The following is a 22,329-nucleotide window of genomic DNA, read 5'->3' as shown; positions in this document are numbered from 1 at the left end:
ACTACATAATACTGAACTCTTTAGTCTCTATCTAAGACATATATATATCCCTGTTAAAGTCAAAAGCATAACTAACTTCAAAAGTTTACTAAAAACAGAGGCTCCTGGGTGGCTAAGTTGGTTAAGTGTCCAACACTTGGTGTTGACGCAGGTTATGATCTCAGGGTTGTGAGACTGAGCCAGGCGTCAGGCTCCCCCCACAACAGAAAGTCAGCTAGAGATTTTCTCTTCCTCTCCATCTATCATTCATCCCCCACCCACTACATGCACATACTCTCTAATAAATATGTAAATTTTTTTAAGTTAACTAAAAACAAAAACAAACCATAATCATCTGTCAGAAAATGTAGGTTTTCCCTCTCAAGAGAAAATCCTATAATAAGGTAGCACATTGCTCAGACTTTTCAAAAGGAGCCAGGCTTTCACAGAAGGGCATTCATAAGTGAAGGAAAGAAACCAGACTTTGATGAAAACATGGTAAAGTCCAAATAGCACCTTGGAATTCATAATATAAAACAGGAGCAATACATATAGTTAAGCTCTTAAATAATTTATCATACAAGTCCTCTTTCTGATACTTACACAGTGCCTGCTACATAACAGGTACTCAATAAATATTATTGTTACTGATCACTTTTCATTACTCATAATAAACCCAAATCACAGACATATTAAGCAAGTTTGCAAAATAATAAGTCCTACGTGTACAGGTCTTCAAATAAAACAATCCCATAAATCTTCTAGATCAGTACAGTACCCATACATTAGCAACTACTCATATGTGGTTATTTAAAGTTAGTTAAAAATTTAAAAAATTAAAAAATAAAGTTAATTCAAAATTCAGTTCCTTTCTTCCACATTTCAATTTTTCTTTTTTTCTTTTAAAACAAGAGAAGAGCAGGGGGAGGGGCAGATGGAGAAGCAGACTCCCCACCAAGCAGAAAGCCTGATGTGGCACTTGATTCCAGGACCTTGGGATCATGACCTGAGCCAAAGGCAGAAGCTTAACCAACTGAGCCACCCAGGCAACCCAGATTTCAATTTTTTAATTTCAGAACTAAACACGTTTCAAGTGCGCAACAGCTATCAGTGGCTAGCAGATACAGAACACTTATATCATTGCAAAAAGTTCTACTGGACACTGTTCCTCTTCCAAACTGTGTTACATTGAGCACTTAGTAATATTTCATGAGTTAGCTTAGGAAATGCTGTCCAAACCAGTACTGTCCAAAAGTCATATGATGTGAGCCATGTATGGAATTTATTTTTTTAAAGATTTTATTTATTTATTTGACAAAGAGAAATCACAAGTAGGCAGAGAGGCAGAGCAGAGAGCTGAGCAGAGAGCCCGATGCAGGGCTCGATCCCAGGACCCAAAGGCAGAGGCTTTAACCCACTGAGCCACCCAGGCACCCCAGCCATGTATGAAATTTAAAATTCTCTAGCAGCCACATTAAAAAAAGGAATAAAAGGGGCACCTGGCTGGCTCAGTCAGTAGAGCATGCAACTCTTGATCTCAGGATCATGAGACTGAGCTCCACACTGAGTGTAGAGATTACTTTAAAAAAAAAAAAAAAAGGAAAAAGAAATGGATGAAATTAATTTTAATTGTATTTTCACTTAACCAGTATACCCAAAATATTATCATTCCAACAATGTAGTCAATATAAACAAATTAGCGATAAAATATTTTACATTCTTATCTCTGTGCTAAGTCTTTAAAATCCAGTGTGTATTTTACAGTTAGAGCACATCTCAATTTGGACCAGCCACTTTCAAAGGCTCAATAACCACCTGTGGCTAATGACTCCCTTACTGGGCATCGAGGGCCTACCGATACAGTATACAGATAAGAAGACAGCCTCAGGGTAGTTATGAGTTGTCCCTTAGAGCATTAATCTACAACACAGAAAAGACAAGAAGAGCTCCCTGATTTCCAAACCTCTGTTCTATCACTAATGGTTATTTACTTAACCAAAAGGCAAAAACATACAATATGCATTTACTGAGGTGATTAAATTTTTAAAATAAAATTAATTTAAAAATGTGAACTCAAAAATATATTTTATTTTAAATTATAAAAGAACTAACACTTTAAAAGTTTCTTGGCTTAGTCCAGTTCTGTTACCCATCCCAGAGACAGGCTCACATGATTTAGCTGGGAGAGGAACCCATTAAGTAATGATATATATTTAAGTCCTAGATCTAAGAGATCATTTTCTCCCGTTACTGCTACTTTGTGTAATAAGCTCAAAATGTTCTAAAAACTCCAGCACTTACAAATATCCAGAATTAAGCCATTTAATGTTTCTTCACCATCATTACACACCTGCTATAATTTAGAATATAAATGAGTCTTTACTTTTGTAAAGGCCCTGAATCCAACTGTTATTTGCTGTTTCTAAAGCTTATAAAAAGTGAGCATAGAGGCACCTAGGTGGCTCAGTGGGTTAAAGCCTCTGCCTTCGGCTCAGGTCATGGTCTCAGGGTCCTGGGATTGAGCCCCACATTGGGTTCTCTCTGCTCAGTGGGGAGCCTGCCTCCCCCCTCTCTACTTGTGATCTCTGTCAAATAAATGAATAAAATTTTAAAAAGAAAAAAAAAGTGAGCATAATGGGACACCTGGCTGGTTCAGTTGGTAGAGCATGCAACTCTTGACCTCGGGTCATGATTTATGCCCCACGTTGGGTGCAGCGCTTACTAAAAATAAGATAAAAAATATTTTTTCTTTAAAAAGTGAGAGTAAGTTCTTGCCTTCTCTATTTGGTCTGCAACTAGTTTTAGACAACATGAAAAAATCTTGGGCCATTAGATAAAGAATACATTCTTTAAAAAAAAAATCAACAAACCTCATTCTACTCTAATGCAGATGGAAAAAAACATATATCCTATTCTCTGATAAACCTAGAAACAGATACAGACACATCCTAGCTGGTCTTCAAATCTGTTTCTGTGCAACACCATTTCTTGGTGACACCCTGTCTCCTATAGTTTTCCAGAGTTTTATGAGATTATCTGTAAAGATGAGTGAGCTCAGCATCACCTTCACTCACCCATTCCATGGGCCTCATTATCTGAATATTCTCCTCCTACTTCCCTAGAGTAATAGTAGCTCCTCTCCAGGAAGGCTGGGGATCTTTGAAGAAAAGAGTATTTTATTTCACCCTCATTTAAGGGATAAAGCAAAACTCTCCTTTGCTCTTTTTGCTCTAAAACAAAGGAAACAGAAGGGAAAAATGAGAAGAGTTTGATTGTGGAAAGTTGGGGTAGATAAGGAAGAAACCACCAATGAGTTAATTTGTACTGCCAAGGTCATTTGTAATTCATGCAACCCTTGTAATAAAGCTTTTCCTGTCTTCTCTGGGCATAGATTTGAGCTTCTGATAAACATGTTTAGAAAGATTTAGACTGGGGCACCTGGGTGGCTCAGTGGGCTAAAGCCTCCACCTTCAGTTCAGGTCATGATCCCAGGGTCATTGGATCGAGCCCTGCATTGGGCTCTCTGCTCAGCAGGGAGCCCTGCTTCCCCCTCTCTCTGCCTTCCTCTCTGCCTACTTGTGATCTCTGTCAAATACATAAATAAAATCTTAAAAAAAAAAAAGATTTAGAACTATACTGTCACTTTTTAATAACTCAGGTCTGCTTCTGTCTAGCAAGAACAATACTGAAGTATACACGTGCCACATTCAAGTATCCACCAGCTAAGGCTAGGGACAACTGCTGGGGTGTGCTCTCATCACGATGGAATGAGTGAGAGAATGGAATGTGTAACAAATGACCCCTGGTCATGTTAAATTTCAGATTCTTGTCTCACTTTGAGATTTATGAAAAGGAAATAGGAACAGTTCCTAGATACTGTCAGATTCAACTTTGAAACAAAATGTCCTATTAATAGTCTTTAGGTTTTGAATCAAATGAAACAAAAGAGTACAGAGATGGTAAATGTGAGCTGCTTAAAGAAAAAAGTCTGTCACTGTTTATAATTAGTCTGTGAGAAAGGATTTTCTCCATACCATGGGACCACTTCCACATTCAAAAATGTATGTAATGCTGATTCCTCTAATTTAAAATACTTAAGTCACTGGGTGCCTGGGTGGTTCAGCTGGTTAAGCGACTGTCGTCAGCTCAGGTCATGATCCCAGAGTCCCAGGATAGATCCGGCTCCCAGCTAAGCGGGGAGTCTGCTTCTCACTCTGACCTCCTCCCCTCTCATGCTCTCTCTCTCTTTCTCTCTCTCTCTCAAATAAATAAATAAAATCTTAAAACAATAATTTAAAAAAATAAAATATTTATGTCATTTAAACAGGCTCATTATAGAAAATTAATGGCTTGGGGCACCTGGATGGTTCAGTCAGTGGAGTGTGTGACTCTTGATCTTGGAGTTGTGAGTTCAAGCCCCACACTGGGCATGGAGGTTACTTAAAAATAAAAAAATATGGGCACCTATGTAACTAAGTGGGTTAAAGTCTCTGCCTTCAGCTCGGGTCATGATCCCGGGGTCCTGGGATTGAGCCCTGCATCAGGCTCTCTGCTCAGCCGGGAGCCTGCTTCCCCCTCCCTCTCTCTCTGCCTGCCTCTCTGCCTATTTGTCATCTCTGTCTGTCAAATAAATAAATAAGATCTTTAAAAATAAATAAATAGATAGATAGATAGATAGATAGATAAATAGGGGAGTCAAGATGGCAGAGAAGTAGCAGGCTGAGACTACATCAGGAAGCAGGAGATCAGCTAGATAGATTATCAATCCATTGTGAACACCTACAAATCCAACAGGAGACCGAAGAGAAGAACAGCAACAATTCTAGAAACAGAAAATCGACCACTTTCTGAAAGGTAAGATCGGCGGAGAAGTGAATCCAAAGCAACGGGAAGATAGACCTCGGGGGGAGGGGCCGGCTCCTGGCAAGTGGAAGAGCAACAGAGCACAAAATCAGGACTTTTAAAAGTTCTGCTCCAGGGGCACCTGGGTGGCTCAGTGGGTTAAGCCGCTGCCTTCGGCTCAGGTCATGATCTCAGAGTCCTGGGATCGAGTCCCGCATCGGGCTCTCTGCTCAGCAGAGAGCCTGCTTCCCTCTCTCTCTCTGCCTGCCTCTCCATCTACTTGTGATTTCTCTCTGTCAAATAAATAAATAAAATCTTTAAAAAAAAAAAAAGTTCTGCTCCATTGAGGGACATCGCTCCAGAGGCTAAACTGGTGTGAAGCTCACGCGGGGTCAGCGTGGCCCCAGGTCCCGCGAGGTCACAGAAGGATAGGGGGTGTCTGAGTGTCACAGAGCTCGCAGGTATTAGAGCGGGGAAGCCGGCTACAGAGACAGAGCCAAGGAGTGAGCTCTCAGCTCGGGGTTACCTTGAACCAGTCACAGGCTGGGTGAGCTTGGAGCGCAGCCAGAGGCCAAGGAGACGGGAGTGATTGGGCACTTTTATCTGAGGGCTCACTGAGGAGTGGGGCCCCGAGCTCTCCGCTCCTCCAGGCTTGAGATTGGGAGGCCGCCATTTTCATTCCCATCCTCCAGAACTCTACACAAAGCGTTCAGGGAACAAAAGCTCCTGAAACCGAACCCAAGCAGATTACTTAGCCCAACCCCTGGTAAGGGCGCTGCAGTTCGGCCTGGGGCAAAGACACCTGAGAATCACTACAACAGGCCCCTCCCCCAGAAGATCAACAAGAAATCCAACCAAGACCAAGTTCACGTACCAAGGAGAACAGCAGAATTCCAGAGGAGGAGAAAGCAAAGCATGGAATTCATGGCTTTCTCCCCAAGATTCCTTAGTCTTGCAGTTAATTTTTTTTAAATTTTATTTATTTTCTTCTTCTAATTTTTTTTAACTTTTACCCTTGCCTCTTTTAACGTTTTTTTTTTTTTAAAGATTTTTATTTATTTTATTTGACAGACAGAGATTACAAGTAGGCAGGGAGGCAGGCAGAGAGAGAGAGAGAGAGGAGGAAGCAGGCTCCCTGCTGAGCAGAGAGCCCGATGCGGGACTCGATCCCAGGACCCTGAGATCATGACCTGAGCCGAAGGCAGCGGCTTAACCCACTGAGCCACCCAGGCGCCCCTCTTTTAACGTTTTTTAACGAGGTTATCTTAACAATACCTTTCATTTAAAAAAATAATAATCATCATCTTTTTTGAACCTTCATTATTTGAGTCATATTTTATCCTTCATTTTATCTAATTTTATTTTTTGTATACACATAGGGTTTTTTCTTCTAAAAAATTCGGGGTATGACTTCTTCTAATAGATCAAAATATGCCCTAAATCTAGCTCCGGGCTTGTTCTAGTCTCCAACCCGAGCAAAATCTCTCCACTTTCTTTTTCTATATTCTCCCAACCAACTTACTTTATCAACTCCTTTTTTAGAAATTATTAAAAAAATTTTTTTTCCATCTTTATAGGCATATTCCATTCCTTCATTGTGTTTACCCTTATATATGTTTTTCATTCTTTAAAATTTTAGGAGGTAGTTTCTTCTAAGAGACCAAAATACTCCCAAAATTAAGTGGGTGACCCTGTTCTAGTCACTAGTCTAATATATATATATTTTTTATTTTTTATTTGTTTAAAATTTGTTTTCTTTTTTTTTTCTTTTTAAATTTTTTTTCTGAACTTCTTTTTATCCCTTTTCTCCCCACCATGATGTGAGGTCTCTTCTGATTTGGCTAAAGCACATTTTCCTCAGGTCTTTGCCACCCTTTTAGTATTTTATTTGCTCCTTCATATATTCTTATCTGGACAAAATGACAAGGCAGAAAAATTCACCACAAAAAAAAAAGAACAAGAGGCAATACCAAAGCCTAGGGACCTAATCAATATGGACATTGGTAATATGTCAGATCTAGAGTTCAGAATGACAATTCTCAAGGTTCTAGCGGGGTTCGAAAAAGGCATGGAAGATATTAGAGAAACCCTCTCGGGAGAGATAAAAGCCCTTTCTAGAGAAATAAAAGAACTAAAGTCTAACCAAGTTGAAATCAAAAAAGCTATTAATGATGTGCAATCAAAAATGGAGGCTCTTACTGCTAGGATAAATGAAGCAGAAGAAACAATCAGTGATATAGAAGACCAAATGACAGAGAATAAAGAAGCTGAGCAAAAGAGAGACAAACAAATACTGGACCATGAGGGGAGAATTCGAGAGATAAGTGGCACCATAAGACAAAACAACATTAGAATAATTGGAATTCCAGAAGTAGAAGAAAAAGAGAGGGGAGGAGAAGGTATACTGGAGAGAATTATTGTAGAGAATTTCCCTAATATGGCAAAGGGAACAAGCATCAAAATCCAGGAGGTGCAGAGAACCCCCCTCAAAATCAATAAGAATAGGTCCACACCGTGTCACCTAACAGTACAATTTACAAGTCTTAGTGACAAAGAGAAAATCCTGAAAGCAGCCCGGGAAAAGAAGTCTGTAACATACAATGGTAAAAATATTAGATTGGCAGCAGACTTATCCACAGAGACCTGGCAGGCCAGAAAGAACTGGCATGATATATTCAGAGCACTAAACGAGAAAAACATGCAGCCAAGAATACTATATCCAGCTAGGCTAACATTGAAAATAGAAGGAGAGATAAAAAGCTTCCAGGACAAACAAAAACTGAAAGAATTTGCAAACACCCAACCAGCTCTACAGGAAATACTGAAAGGTGTCCTCTAAACAAAGAGAGACCCTGTAAGTAGTAGATCAGAAAGGAACAGACAATATACAGTAATAGTCAGCTTACAGGCAATACAATGGCACTAAACTCATATCTCTCAATAGTTACTCTGAATGTTAATGGGCTAAATGCCCCAATTAAAAGACACAGGGTATCAGAATGGATAAAAAAGCAAAACCCATCAATATGCTGCCTATAAGAGACTCATTTTAGGGGCGCCTGGGTGGCTCAGTGGGTTGAGCCGCTGCCTTCGGCTCAGGTCATGATCTCAGGGTCCTGGGATCGAGTTCCGCATCGGGCTCTCTGCTCAACAGGGAGCCTGCTTCCCTCTCTCTCTCTGCCTGCCTCTCTGTCTACTTGTAATCTCTGTCTGTCAAATAAACAAATAAAATCTTTAAAAAAAAAAAAAAAGAGAGACTCATTTTAGACCCGAAGACACCTCCAGATTTAAAGTGAGGGGGTGGAAAACAATTTACCATGCTAATGGACATCAGAAGAAGGCTGGGGTGGCAATCCTTATATCCGATCAATTAGACTTTAAGCCAAAGACTATAACAAGAGATGAGGAAGGACACTATATCATACTCAAAGGGTCTGCGCAACAAGAAGATCTAACAATTTTAAATATCTATGCCCATAACATGGGAGCAGCCAACTATATAAACCAATTAATAACAAATCAAAGAAAGACATCAACAATAGTACAATAATAGTAGGGGACTTTAACACACCCCTCACTGAAATGGACAGATCATCCAAGCAAAAGATCAACAAGGAAATAAAGGCCTTAAATGACACACTGGACCAGATGTCACAGATATATTCAAAACATTTCATTCCAAAGCAACAGAATAAACATTCTTCTCTAGGGCACATGGAACATTCTTCAGAATAGATCACATCCTGGGTCACAAATCAGGTCTCAACTGGTATCAAAAGATTGGGATCATTCCCTGCATATTTTCAGACCATAATGCTCTGAAGCTAGAACTCAATCACAAGAGGAAATTTGGAAAGAACCCAAATACATGGAGACTAAACAGCATCCTTCTAAAGAATGAATGGGTCAACCGAGAAATTAAGGAAGAATTGAAAAAATTCATGGAAACAAATGATAATGAAAACACCATGGTTCAAAATCTGTAGGACACAGCAAAGGCAGTCCTGAGAGGAAAATATATAGCGGTACAAGCCTTTCTCAAGAAACAAGAAAGGTCTTGGGCGCCTGGGTGGTCAGTGGGTTAAGCTGCTGCCTCCGGCTCAGGTCATGATCTCAGGGTCCTGGGATCAAGTCCCGCATTGGGCTCTCTGCTCAGTAGGGAGCCTGCTTCCTTCTCTCTCTCTCTGCCTGCCTCTCTGCCTACTTGTGATCTCTCTCTGTCAAATAAATAAATAAAATATTTAAAAAAAAAAAAAAAAGAAACAAGAAAGGTCTCAAATGCACAACCTAACCCTACACCTGAAGGAGCTGGAGAAAAAACAACAAAGAAAGCCTAAACCCAGCAGGAGAAGAGAAATCATAAAGATCAGAGCAGAAATCAATGAAATAGAAACCAAAAAAACAATAGAACAAATCAATGAAACTAGGAGCTGGTTCTTTGAAAGAATTAATAAGATTGATAAACCCCTGGCCAGACTTATCAAAAAGAAAAGAGAAAGAATCCAAATAAATAAAATCATGAATAAAAGAGGAGAGATCACAACCAACACCAAAGAAATACAAACAACTGTAAAAACATATTATAAACAACTCTATGGCAACAAATTTGACAATCTGGAAGAAATGTATGCATTCATGGAGACATATAAACTACCACAACTGAACCAGGTAGAAATAGAAAACCTGAACAGACCTATAACCAGTAAGGAGATTGAAACAGTCATCAAAAATCTCCAAACAGGGGCGCCTGGGTGGCTCAGTGGGTTAAGCCACTGCCTTCGGCTCAGGTCATGATCTCAGGGTCCTGGGATCGAGTCCCGCATTGGGCTCTCTGCTCAGAGGGAGCCTGCTTCCCTCTCTCTCTCTCTGCCTGCCTCTCTGTCTACTTGTGATTTCTCTCTGTCAAATGGATAAATAAAATCTTTAAAAAAAAAAAAATCTCCAAACAAACAAAGCCCAGGGCCAGACGGCTTCCCAGGGGAATTCTACCAAACATTTAAAGAAGAATTTATACCTAGTCTCCTGAAACTGTTCCAAAAAATAGAAAAGAAATGGAAGGAAAACTTCCAAACTCATTTTATGAGGCCAGCATCACCTTGATCCCAAAACCAGACAAGGATCCCATCAAAAAAGAGAATTACAGACCAATATCCTTGAAGAACACAGATACAAAAATTCTCACCAAAATACTATCCAATAGGATCCAACAGTACATTAAAATGATTATTCACCATGACCAAGTGGGATTTATTCCAGGGCTGCAAGGCTGGTTCAACATCTGCAAATCAATCAATGTAATACAACACATTAATAAAAGAAAGAACAAGAACCATATGATACTCTCAAGAGATGCTGAAAAAGCGTTTAACAAAGTACAGCATCCCTTCCTGATCAAAACTCTTCAAACTGTAGGGATAGAGGGTACATACCTCAATATCATCAAAGCCATCTATGAAAAACCCACCGCAAATATCACTCTCAATGGAGAAAAACTGAAAGCTTTTCCGCTAAGGTCAGGAACATGGTTCATTATCACCACTACTATTCAACATAGTACTAGAAGTCCTAGCCTCAGCAATCAGACAACAAAAAGAAATTAAAGGCATTCAAATCGGCAAAGAAGAAGTCAAACTATCACTTTTTGCAGATGATATGATACTGTATGTGAAAAACTCAAAAGACTCCACTCCAAAACTGCTAGAACTTGTACAGAAATTCAGTAAAGTGTCAGGATATAAAATCAATGCACAGAAATCAGTTGCATTTCTCTACACCACCAAGACAGAAGAAAGAGAAATTAAGGAGTCAATCCCATTTACAGTTGCACCCAAAACCATAAGATACCTAGGAACAAACCTAACCAAAGAGGCAAAGAATCTATACTCAGAAAACTATAAAGTACTCATGAAAGAATCTGAGGAAGACACAAGAAAACTGAAAAATGTTCCATGCTCCTGGACTGGAAGAATAAATATTGTGAAAATGTCTATGCTACCTATAGCAATCTACACATTTAATGCAATCGCTATCAAAATACCATCCATTTTTTTCGAAGAAATGGAACAAATAATCCTAAAATTTATATGGAACCAGAAAAGACCTCGAATAGCCAAAGGAATATTGAAAAAGAAAGCCAAAGCTGGTGACATCACAATTCCGGACTTCAAGCTCTATTACAAAGCTGTAATCATCAAGACAGTATGGTACTGGCACAAAAACAGACACATAGATCAACGGAACAGAATAGAGAGTGCAGAAATAGACCCTCAACTCAATGTCAACTAATCTTCGACAAAGCAGGAAAGAATGTCCAATGGAAAAAAGACAGTCTGTTTAACAAACTCTCCTTGAGGAGAATACAGGCAGCAACCTCTTTGACCTCAGCTGCAGCAACTTCTTCCTGGGAACATCGCCAAAGGCGAGAAGCAAGGGCAAAAATGAACTATTGGGATTTCACCAAGATCAAAAGCTTTTGCACAGCAAAGGAAACAGTTAACAAAACCAAAAGAGAACTGACAGAATGGGGGAAGATATTTGCATACAACATATCAGATAAAGGGCTAGTATCCAAAATCTATAAAGAGCTTAGCAAACAACACCCAAAGGACAAATAATCCAATCAAGAAATGGGCAGAGGACATGAACAGACATTTCTGCAAAGACATCCAGATGGCCAACAGACATATGAAAAAGTGCTCCATATCACTTGGCATCAGAGAAATACAAATCAGAACCACAGTGAGATACCACCTCACTCCAGTCAGAATGGCTAAAGTAAACAAGTCAGGAAATGACAGATGCTGGCAAGGATGAGGAAAAAGGGGAACCCTCCTACACTGTTGGTGGGAATGCAAGCTGGTACAACCACTCTGGAAAACAGCATGGAGGTTCCTCAAAAAGTTGAAAATAGAGCTACCCTATGACCCAGCAATTGCACTACTGGGTATTTACCCTAAAGATACAAACATAGTGATCCGAAGGGGCACATGCACCTGAATGTTTATAGCAGCAATGTCCACAACAGCCAACTATGGAAAGAACCTAGATGTCCATCAACAGATGAATGGATAAAAAAGATGTGGTATATGTACACAATGGAATACTATGCAGCCATCAAAAGAAGTGAAATATTGCCATTTGCGACAACGTAGATGGAACTAGTGGTATTATGCTTAGCGAAATAAGTCAATCGGAGAAAGACAACTATCAAATGATCTCCCTGATATGAGGAAGTGGAGATGCAACGTGGGGGGTTCAGGGGTAGGAAAAGAATAAATGAAAAAAGATGGGATTGGGAGGGAGACAAACCATAAGTGACTCTTAGTCTCACAAAACAAACTGAGGGTTGCTGGGGGGAAGGGGGCCGGGAGAGGAGGGTGGGGTTATGGACACCGAGGAAGGTATTTGCTATGGTGAGTACTGTGAAGTGTGTAAAGCTGGCAATTCACAGACCTGTACCCTTGGGATAAAAATACATTGTATGTTTATAAAAAAAATTTTTTAATTCAATAAATAAATATGTATGTATGTATGTATGTACACACACACACACACACGCATATATCTGTATGTATATATAAAAAGTAAACAGCTTTCCGATAGTGATGACCTCTCCATGTGTAAAAACATCCCCTCATGAAGGACCTCTTCCACTGGTCTCCGGAAGAGGAGAAGAGGAAGCACGAGAAGCGCCTGCTGCAGAGCCCCAACTCCTACTTCACAACTGTGTGGCGTCCCCAGAATTCTACGAAATCACCAGTTCAGTCTAGCCACCTAGACTCCCCACAAAGTAAAAGAATAATAATAGTAAAATAGCAAAAACCTGTTTAGCTACCACTTAGTCTAAGAAATAGGAAATTGCTTATACTTTTAAGTGTCTTCAAGTACTCCCCTCACCGATCATTTTGTATTTTTTGAATATCTGAAATATTTTATGATAAAATCAAATTTAAAAGTATTACGAATCTGGGGCATCTGGGTGGCTCAGTTGTTAAGCATCTGCCTTCGGCTCAGGTCATGATCCCTGGGTCCTGGGACTGAGCCCCGCATTAGGCTCCCTGCTTGGTAGGAAGCCTGCTTCTCCCTCTCCCGCTCCCCCTGCTTGTGTTCCCTCTCTCATTCTCTCTCTCTCTCTGTCAAATAAATAAATAAATTTTTAAAGATTTTATTTATTTATTTTACAGAAAGAGATCACAAGTAGTCAAAGAGGCAGGCAGAGAGTGGGGGCGTGGGCAGGGAAGCAGGCTCCTTACTGAGCAGAGAGCCTGTTGTGGGGCTTGATCCCAGGACCTGGAGATCATGACCTGAGCCAAAGGCAGATGCTCAACTGATTGAGCCATCTAGGTGGTCCGAGGTTAATCATTTTTCCTAAAGAGTTAATTTTTTTAAGTAATTTTTACACCCAGTGTTGGATTTGAACCTACAACCCCGAGATCAAGAGTTGCACCCTGCATCCTCCTCTGAGTCTTGGTTTCATTTCAGGTCATGATCTCAGGGTTGTGAGGTTGAGCCTTGAGTTGGGCTCTCTGCTGAGCATGGAATCTGCTTAAGGTTCTCTCCTGTCCCTACCCCCTACCCCTGCATGCTCTCGCTCTTGCTAAATAAACAAATCTTTGGGGAAATAAAAAGAGCTGTGCACTCTAACTGAGCCAGCCAGACACCCCATCATTGTTATTTTTTTATAATGACTTAAAAAAAAATTTATTGGATTGAAAGGAAAGGTATTATGCTAAGCAAAATAAGTCAGTCAGAGGAAGACAATTGTCATTTGATGTCACTAATACATGGAATTTAAGAAATAAAACAGAGAAGCACAGGGGAAGGGAGGAAAAAAATAAAACAAGATCAAGTCAGAGAAGGGGACAACCCATAAGAGATTTTTTTTTTTTAAGATTTTATTTATTTATTTGAAAGACAGAGATCACAAGTAGGCAGAGAGGCAGCCAGAGAGGGGTGGGGGAAGCAGGCTCCCTGCTGACCAGAGAGCCTGATGCAGGGCTCGATCCCAGGACCCTGAGATCATGACCTGAGCCGGAGGCAGAGGCTTTAACCCACTGAGCCACCCAGATGCCCCAGAGATTCTTAATCGTGGGAAACAAACAGGGTTGCTGGAGGGGAGGGGTTGTTGGGAGATGGGGAAACTGGGTGATGGACATTAAGGAGGGCACGTGATGTAATGAGCACTGGATGTTACATAAGACTGATGAATCACTGAATTCTACCTCTGAAACTAATAATACTCTATATGTTTAATTAATTGAATTTAAATTTAAAAAGGGAAAAATTTATATTAAGTAATCTCTGCACCCAGCATGGGGCTCAAATTCATGACCCTGAGATCAGGAGTCACATGCTCCTCTGCCTAAGCTAGCCAGGTGCCTCTATTATGACTCTGAGGTCTAATTCACATACTGTAAAAATCACTCTTTTAAAGTACAAAACTCGGTGTTTTTCTTTTTGTTTTAGTAGATTCACAAAGTTGTGCAACTACCACTATATCTAATTCTAGACAGTTTTTATTAATAAGTAGTTTCTTAGACCAGGGAGTGTTGATTTAAAGAACAGCCAATTTTCTAAAAATTGTTTCATGTTTCGGCACCTGGGTGGCTCGGTTGGGCTTTCAGCTCTTGATTTTGGCTTGGGTACTGATCTCGGGAGTTGTGGGCTTGAGGCCTGGGTCTGGCTCACGAGCTAGGTGTGGAGGCTGCTTGGGATACTCTCTTTCTCTGGCCCTCCCTCTTTGAAAGAAAGAAAAGAAAAAGGTCTCATGTTTTAAGGTACTTATATCCTTTTTAGAATCTCAGTTTCACATTGAAAAGCGTGAGATTTATCCCCACAGAATTTGTTGTCCATTTGAAAGCCCCAGTGAAAAATCCCTAGTGAAGTGTACAAGATTTGGTTCAATTTATATACTCTCTGTGACTATGTCCAAGAATTTAACACAATCTTGATCTGGTCCAGTTTCTTCCTGTCCTTTCAACCTGGATTTGTAGACAAGCTTTGTTTTCTTTTGCTTCTCTTGGAAAAAAAACTTATATGGCTTCATGGTTGAAACAATAGGGTTGTCATATGAATCAGAACTGTCATTTCAGACAATTCCAGTCACTGATATTTGTCTGAAAGTGCCACCAGGGAAGCTTATATGACCTCTTTTCTTTCTCTTTTTTCTTTTTTTAAAGTTTATTTATTCAAGCAATCTATATCCAGCATGAGGCTTGAACCCATGACCCTGGGATCAAGAATTGCACACTCCTCCAACTGAGCCAGGCGGGTGCCTGTGTATGTTCTTCCTTCTGTCAGCTTAAGAATTTGCCTTCAATGGGGCGCCTGGGTGGCTCAGAGGGTTAAGCCTCTGCCTTCGGCTCGGGTCATGATCTCAGGGTCCTGGGATCGAGCCCCGCATCGGGCTCTCTGCTCAGCGGTGAGCCTGCTTCCCCCCTCTCTCTCTGCCTGCCTCTCTGCCTACTTGTGATCTCTGTCTGTCAAATAAATAAAATCTTTAAAAAAAAAAAAAAAAGAATTTGCCTTCAAGGGGCGCCTGGGTGGCTCAATGGGTTAAAGCCTCTGCCTTCGGCTCAGGTCATGATCCCAGGGTCCTGGGATCAAGCCCCGCATCGGGCTCTCTGCTTAGCGGTGAGCCTGCTTCCCCCCTCTCTCTCTGCCTGCCTCTCTGCCTACTTGTGATCTCTGTCTGTCAAATAAATAAAATCTTTAAAAAAAAAAAAAAAAAAAAAGAATTTGCCTTCAAGGGGCGCCTGGGTGGCTCAATGGGTTAAAGCCTCTGCCTTCGGCTCAGGTCATGATCCCAGGGTCCTGGGATCAAGCTCCGCATCGGGCTCTCTGCTCTGCAGGGAGCCTGCTTCCTCCTCTCTCTCTGCCTGCCTCTCTGCCTACTTGTGATCTCTGTCAAGTAAATAAATAAAATAAAATAAATTAAAAAAAAAAAAGGATTTGCCTTCAATATCTCAAAACCCTTGAACATTTCAAATAGTTCACTCTGTCCAGAGAGAAGATACATTAAGTGGAGGGGTGGGAGAGGGTGGTAAAGGAAGAGTAAAACATACCTAAGGCCAGTTCTCTCCAGTTTTTGCACTAACAGATTGAAGCAGTGGCATGAATAATTCAGAATAGCTGTTTTATTCTAAACTCTTCTACATGTTGCTTTGCAGACTGGAGACAAAGTACTGACCTGAATGGATCCTGGGGCTGACCTTATATACCAACTTGCATGGTCTTAAGCAATTTCATGTGTAATAGGAAAGTAGGTATTTTTGACCTGGAAATATGTAATACTTAAATAAGACCACAATCTTTTTTTTTTTTTTTTTTAAAGAGAGAGAGAAAATGTCAGGGGGAAAAACTAAACAGGTTTTTGCTATTTTATTATTATTATTCTTTTACTTTGTGGGGAGCCTAGGTGGCTCAGATCATGATCCCAGGATCTTGTGATAGGGCCCCATGTCAGGGGGAGAGGGATGTGTGTGGGGGGTCTGCTTCTTCCTCTCCCTTCTGCCCCTCCCCCCAACTGTGCTCTCTCCTCCATGCTCTCCCTCTCTCTCAAATAAATAAAACCTTTAAAAAAAGATTTGCTTATATATGCTATTTAGTATATATGATATTTTTTTTTTAAGATTTTATTTATTTACTTGAGAGAGAGACAGTGAGAGAGAGCATGAATGAGGAGAAGGTCAGAGAGAGAAGCAGACTCCCCATGGAGCTGGCAGTCCGATGAGGGACTCGATCCCGGGACTCCAGGATCATGACCTGAGCCAAAGGCAGTCGTCCAACCAACTGAGCCACCCAGGCGTCCCAATATATATAATATTTTAAAAATAAAACTTAAATAAAGAGGGGCTCCCGGGTGGCTCAGTCGGTTAAGTATCTGCCTTCAGCTCAGGTCACGACCTCCAGGTCCTAGGATCCAGCCCCGCATCAGGCTAACTGCTCAGCGAGGAGTCTGCTTCTCTCTCTCTCTGTGCCCTTCCTTAATGATTGTTTGTTCTTCCACTCAAATAATGAAATCTAAAAAATTTAAAAAAAACTTAAATGATTTACATTCATACTATGGCATAAATCAGTTCCATTACAATGTGACATACACATTCCTAAAAATCACCATAAAACTGTAAAATAAAAACCACAAAGCAAGGGGAAAATGGAGTTAAGGACACAACATTCAAAAATGCCATGAGCGACATAAAAAAGGGAATCTAATAAAACCAGTAGCATAGTTTTACACATTAAAGGGTTGCAAAATAGATAAACGCTATAATAAATATGGTACTTCATCCTGAAAAAGGCCTCATGTTTGCTTGTGGAAGTGGGCACTGAAAGGTTACAACTTGTGCATTACTGTGAAGTGGTAGAATTAAGTAATCTGAAATCAACAGAAAGTTGCAGCACCAGATGTGGCTCACAACAGAGAAGTAAGGTAAGGTCACAAGAAGATATCTGCAAGGCGTGTGCCTGCATACAGCTGTGGAGTCCCTTGAGCAAAGTACAGTTTTCTGAATTCACCTAGCATGTCTTGCAGAAGAAATCACACAATCAAATGTGAAATTCACATTATACTCAAATGGTTCCCTGATGTTTTATTTTTTTTTAATATTTTATTTATTTATTTGACAGAGAGCACAAGCAGGAAGAGAGGCAGGCAGAGAGAGAGAGAGGAGGAAGCAGGCTCCCTGCTGAGCAGAGAGCCCGATGATGCGGGGCTGGATCCCAGGACCCTGAGATCATGACCTGAGCCGAAGGCAGAGGCTTTTAACCCACTGAGCCACCCAGGTGCCGCAGGTTCCCTGATGTTTTAATTGCATTGGAGCAAATTCATGTTTTCTCAAAGCAACACTGACTGTAAGACTGAAACGCAGCCACGAGAAAGTATGTGCCAAAATGGAAAACTCCAAAATAGACTGTGAAATGAAAAAAAGCAAGGTTCAGAATAATATGTATACTTTGATCCCTTCTGTGTAAACTAGGGAAGAAAAACGATTTTTAAAAAATGCTGATACATGTCTGTGTAAGTTTTCACAGAAGAAAATATTAAAAAATGATTAACAATAGTTGCCCCTGCCCAGGGTAGTGATTTTGCTTGTTATTCCTGACTACATTTGAACTTTCCAAACCTGTTCATGCATTACTTTAGGGAGGAAAATGCCAAAAGGACTAATCTGGGAGATGGATTACAGTTTCACCCTGCTATGGAAGTGCAGCATTCCTATGAAACCTTTCCTAAACTGAAATGTGTATCCCCTGCTTTATGAAGTTCACATTATACTACCTCACTTTTTCAAAAACCTACATCAGTACTGGTTTTCCCCAACTGGAAGAAATCAGAAGAGGATTTCTGCTTTTGTAAAAAAAGCTATGACTATCTTTCTTTGTAAAACCAAAGTAGCATAACGTGAACTTTCAGAAAGCAGGCGATTCCTATATAGAGGCATTTATGTCTGTTTTCTTCTTCACTAAATGTTCAAAAGAACATAGCCAGAGGGCATGGACCAACTGGAACATTCATACGTTGCTGTTGGAAATGTGAAGTGCTACAACCACCTTGGAAATCACTTTGGAAAACAGTTTGGCAGTTTCTTATAAAGGATACTCTACCACATGACCCAGTCATTCCACTCCTAGATACTTACCCAAGAGAAATAAAAGCCTATGTCCATACAAAAACTTGAAAGCACATGTTCACAGCTTTATTTCCAGGAGTCAAAAACTGGAAACAATCCAAATTTCCATTAACAGGTGAAAGGATAAACAAACTGTGATATATCTGTGCAACAAATTATTATTCACCAATAAAAAGGAATGAACTGATACATGGAACAATGTGAGTTAATCTCAAAACAATGCTGAGTCAAAGAACCCAGTTTAAGAAAAAGTACATACTAGAATCATTCTACTTATATAAAAAGCAAACTCGTCTACAGTGACAGAAAGCTGATCACTGGTTGCCAGGGGAAGGGACAATGACAGGAAGAGGGGAGAGGGATCATTAAAGGGCATAAGAAAAATTTATGGGATGATACATATGTTTACTATCTTGATTGTGGTGATGGTTTCATAGGTGTATAAATCTGCTGAAACTTCCCAAATCGCACACTGTGCAGTTTGTGGATGCCAATTGTAGCTCAATGACGTACATAAAAACACACACAGAGCGCCTGGGTGGCTCAGTCATTAAGCGTCTGCTTGGCTCAGGGAATGATCCCAGAGTCCTGAAATCAAGTCCCGCCTCCGGCTCCCTACTCGGGCGGGACAACCTGCTTCTCTCCCTCTCTCTGCCTGCTGCTTCCCCTGCTTCTGCTTTCCCTCTCTCAAACAAATAAATTCGTTTTTAAAAATTATAAAAACACATACAACTGGGGTGCCTAGGTGGCTCAGCAGCTGAGCACCCAACTCTTGGTTTCACTGGTAGTGGTAGTGAGATCAAGGTCCTGCGACCCAGCCCAGCACTGGCTCTGCGCTCACCATGGAGTTTGCTAGATTCTCTTGCTCCTTCTCTCTGTTTTCCCTCTCCCTCCCCTTCTGCTATTCTCCCCCCTTTTCCCAGCACACTGGGGCTCTCTAATAAACAACTAAAATCTTTAAAAACAACACACATACACACAGACACACACAAGTACTCAATATTCTGCCAAAAAAAATATGAAGACTACACAATGGGAAACCTCATACATTCTTCATGAAAGTGTAAAAATGGTGCAGCTGCTGTGGAAAAGTCTGGCAGCTCCTTAAAAAGTAAAGCAGAATCGGGGTGCCTGCCTGGCTCAGCAGGGAGAGCTTGTGACTCTTGTTATCAGGGTTGTGAATTTGAGCACCATGTTGGGGGTAGAGATTACTTAAAAAAAAAACAAAAAACCAAACTTTAAAAAAAAAGAGTTAAACAGATTTACTATATGACCTAGCAATTCCATTCCTAGGTATATATCCTAGAGAACTGAAAAAACATGTATGCATAAAAACTTACATGTAAATGTTCATAACAGCATTATTCATAATACTGAAAAAGTATGAACACCCCAAATATCTACCAACTGATGACAAGACAAAATGTGGTATGTTCATAAAGAATATATTTTTTTAAGATTTTATTTATTCATTGAGAGAGAGCATAAGCCGGGGGAGAGGCAGAGGGAGAGGGAGAAGCAGCCAGGAGCCCGATATGGGGGTCAATCCCAGGACCAGAGATCATGACCTGAGCTGAAGGCAGACGCCCAACCATTTGAGCCACCCAGGTGCCCCCATACAGAACATTATTAAGCAATAAAAATAATTAGGTACTGTGGGGGGCCCGGGTGGCTCAATGGGTTAAAGCCTCTGCCTTTGGCTCCGGTCATGATTCCAGGGTCCTGGGATAGAGCCCCACATTGGGCTCTCTGCTCAGCAGGGACACTGTTTCCTCCTCTCTCACTGCCTGCCTCTCTGCCTACTTGTGATCTCTGTCTGTCAAATAAATAAATAAAATCTTAAAAAAAAAAAAATTAGGTACTGATACATGCTACACCACAGATAGACTGAATACAGCATGCTAAGTGAAAGAAGCCAGATGTTAGGCCACATGTTATATGATCCTGTTTACATGAAATGTATAGAAACAGGCAAAACCATAGACACAAACAGTGGATGCCAGGGGAGAAGGGGGAACCAGAACTGACTGCTGATAGGTATGGGGTTTCTTTCTCAGGTGATGGAAATGTTTTGGAATTAGATGGTAGAAATGGTTGCATAATCTTGTAAATATACTAAAAAACATTGAATTATACATTTTAAAATGATGAATGTATATTACATGAATTATATCTCAATTATAAAAAGTATACACACTCTCGGAGTGCCTAGGTGGCACAGGTGGTTGAGTGTCCAACTCTTGGTTTCAGGAGGGATGGTGATCACAGGGTCACGAGATGAGGCCCCACCACAGGTCCACACTCAACACAGAGTCTTGCTTGAGACTCTCTGCCTCTCCTTCTGCCTTGTCCCTGAACTTGTGATCACATGCTCTCTCTTTTAAATAAATAATTTTTTAAAAAGATTTTATTTATTTGAGAGAAAGCACGAGCACAAGCAGGGTGAAGAGCAGGGGTAGAAGCGGCTCTCCGCTGAGTAGGGAGCCCGACATGGGGCTCAATCCTGGGACTCCAGGGTCATGACCTGAGCTAAAGGCAGACACTTAAACAACTGAGCCACCCAGATGCCCCAATATATCTTTAAAAAAAAAAAAAAAAACAAAAAAAAACATAAAGAATACATACTCTAGGGGCACCTGGGTGATACAGTCAGTTGGGCGTCTGACTCTAGGTTTCTGCTGAGATCGTGATCTCCAGGTCTTGGGATAGAGCCTTCCATCAGCCTCCACACTCAGCACGGAGTCAGCTTGGGTTTCTCTCTCCCCCTCCATCTCCCCACTGCTCACACATGCATCCATGCTCTTGTACTCTAATAAATACATAAATCTTTTTTTTTTTTAAGGTACACATGCTCTCAAACTAATTTTTTAAAGATTTTATTTCTTGGGGCGCCTGGGTGGCTCAGTGGGTTAAAGCCTCTGCCTTCGGCTCAGGTCATGATCCCAGGATCCTGGGATCGAGCCCCACGTCGGGCTCTCTGCTCCGAGGAGAGCCTGCTTCCTCCTCTCTCTCTCTCTCTCTGCCTGCCTCTCTCCCTACTTGTGATTTTTCTCTCTCTCTGTCAAAATAAATAAAATCTTAAAAAAAAAAAAAAAAAGATTTTATTTCTTTATTTTAGACGGAGAGAAAGACAGCACAAGTGGTAGGGGTAGAGGGAGAGGGATCTCAGTCTCCATGCTAAGCATGAAGCCCCATGCATGGCTGGATCCCAGGACCCTGAGATCATGACCTGAGCCAAAACCAAGAGTCAGATGCTTAACCCACTGCACCACCCAAATTAATTTTTAAGAAACTAATTTCTAAGAAACAAAATAGATGACAATCACCAATGTATCCATTAACTAAACTAAAAAACATATAAATCAAGCTGAAGCCCCCTTCAGCATTCCTCTTACCTTCAGCCTTCACTATGAACACATAACAGGTCTCCCCACACACACCACTCTTATAGCTGATTCTTCAGGTAAACAGGATAAACAATCCTTGGCTGGACAACAAGTTCTACCTCTTTTTGTCTGCAGTCATCAAAGCTCACATGCCTGAACACAATTACTTTTCAATGGATTCATATTTCACCTCTATCTTCTCTCTTGTTTACTGAAATGCTATTCATCTCTTAAGAATCAAATCAAATTCCAACTCATCCATGAAGCACACTGCAGTCTTTAAAAACTTTTTTTCTAACTTAGAAAACAGATGTTATAGAAACAATTTGCTTCCTAAGTCTTGTTTTCTATGAGGGAAAAAGCACTGACCCTTACCCTCTATTCAGCAGCAACATAGAAACAGGATAAAAGAGGGAGCAGGATTAAAGGCAGGAAGATGGGAGTGAATTCAAGGACTGGCAATAAAAATTCCCACAAAAATGTCTGGTTAA

General features: G+C 40.7%; 1 protein-coding gene across 6 annotated transcripts in view; it reads right to left on the bottom strand.

Annotated features, from left to right (window-relative positions):
* The window catches only part of YEATS2 (YEATS domain containing 2), a 120,593-nt gene that overhangs the window by 92,472 nt on the left and 5,792 nt on the right, over positions 1-22,329 (bottom strand). The window contains exon 1 of one of the 6 annotated variants that reach the window (XM_082692523.1): positions 3,054-3,205. The exons of the other annotated variants lie outside the window; for them this stretch is intronic. The gene's annotated coding sequence lies outside the window, so the exon portion shown is untranslated. Of the gene's footprint in view, positions 1-3,053; positions 3,206-22,329 lie in introns of those variants that run through there. 6 annotated transcript variants of the gene reach the window in all.

The sequence above is a fragment of the Mustela nivalis genome, assembly GCF_964662115.1.
Source record: "Mustela nivalis genome assembly, chromosome: 1".
Lineage (NCBI taxonomy): Eukaryota > Metazoa > Chordata > Mammalia > Carnivora > Mustelidae > Mustela > Mustela nivalis.
The sequence above is the reverse complement of the archived record's forward strand: the minus strand, read 5'-3'. Positions and strand labels throughout refer to the sequence as shown.